The sequence below is a fragment of the Otolemur garnettii genome, unplaced genomic scaffold (assembly GCF_000181295.1).
Source record: "Otolemur garnettii isolate 467f Iridium unplaced genomic scaffold, OtoGar3 scaffold00007, whole genome shotgun sequence".
NCBI classification, from domain to species: domain Eukaryota; kingdom Metazoa; phylum Chordata; class Mammalia; order Primates; family Galagidae; genus Otolemur; species Otolemur garnettii.
In genome coordinates, this window is record NW_003852402.1 from 36,408,580 (window position 1) to 36,410,072 (window position 1,493).

The 1,493-nt window shown below is 29.4% G+C and overlaps 1 protein-coding gene across 1 annotated transcript in view; it reads left to right on the top strand.

Annotated features, from left to right (window-relative positions):
* Positions 1-1,493, top strand: part of PPFIA2 (PTPRF interacting protein alpha 2) — a 482,044-nt gene that overhangs the window by 38,238 nt on the left and 442,313 nt on the right. The gene's annotated exons all lie outside the window — the stretch shown is intronic.

Sequence of the window (1,493 nt, forward strand, 5' to 3'; positions counted from 1 at the left end):
CCACCCCAAAGTGAAGTTTCAACACAGAGATGGCTAAATATACGTGTGTGCCTTTTAATGATGGAGTCAAGCTAAAAACATTAAGCACTAGTAGGCAATTCTTCAAGTGGAAAATGATTCTTGTATTTTTTTCGGGGGTGGGGGAATATTGTGGCAAGGGAAAAATTCTGAGCTGTAAAAGAGAGATTACCCACCAGATATAAAAACTTCATTACAACAGCACAAAAGTAATACTGGAATGACCTGACAAAACATTAGAAGATACTAGAGAATCCAGAAATAACTAAATAAATATGAGAATTGATGTACAATACATGAAAAAGTTGACATTAATTTCTGTGGGGAGAGAGTGGATTAGTGTTTGTGTGTCTGTGTTTATGATAACCAACAGCTATTTATGGGGTAAATGGTTTTGATCTACGGCTTTCATAAAAATTCATTGTATATTGGTTGAAGATTTCATTTCTAAGCAGTAAAACTTTAATAGTCCTAGAAGAAAATTGAGCATCTCCAATTCTAAAATCCTAAGCCAAAAATGCTTCAAAATGAAAAAAATTTTTGAGTGCCGTGTGACACCGCAACTGGAAAATTCCATACCTGGTCTTGTGGGTAGTAATCAAAACTTTGTCCCATGAAAAAATTTCCTGAAAATATTGTATAACATTACCTGACTGTGTGTGTGTGTGTATGGTGAATAGGAAACATAAATGAATTGTTGACCCCTTACTTGGGTCCTTTCCTCAAGAGATCTCATTATGTATATGCAAATATTTAAAAATCTAAAAAAATCCATAATCAAAACCATGTCTGGTTTTAAGCATTTAAAGTAAGGTATGCTCAATCTGCATTTATACCTGCATGTATTACACGAAATACATATCAAAGCATATTAATATAATTCTTGTTTACAAACAAAATTAAAGATATGTTGACTGACATTTAAACTTAAAAATTCATAAAAGCTCTTCAAATATAAAATGATTTATAAATATATAGTATGCTTCTATGCAATATGTATTATGGTACATGTATAATATAATGTGTGTATGTTTGTATGAGTATGTAATTTTCATAGTCTTGGGTGAAAGTGGGCCTTTTAAAACTTAATACTAAACTCAAAAGTCCTGGAAGAAAAACATATTTGATTACAAAACACTAAAAATATATGCCATAAAAAAATGAAATACATGTGAAAAATTGGAAAAAATATTTGTAACATAGAGTTATTGCATTATGCATATTAAAATTTTAATATATGGTCTTTCTCACCTCTGTTTCTTCATGATAGGGACCTACTTCCAATTCTCTTAGAAAGTATTCTAAACTTTCTCTTCATACTTCTTAAATAAAATTTCTCTTTGTTATACTGACAAAAAGTAACATAAAATTTTAATATATCAGTAGACCTTAGAAATCAATAAAAATAATAAACTTTTCAATAGAAAAATAGGCATAAACCATAAAGAATTTATTTAAAAAGAAATGTTTGTGTT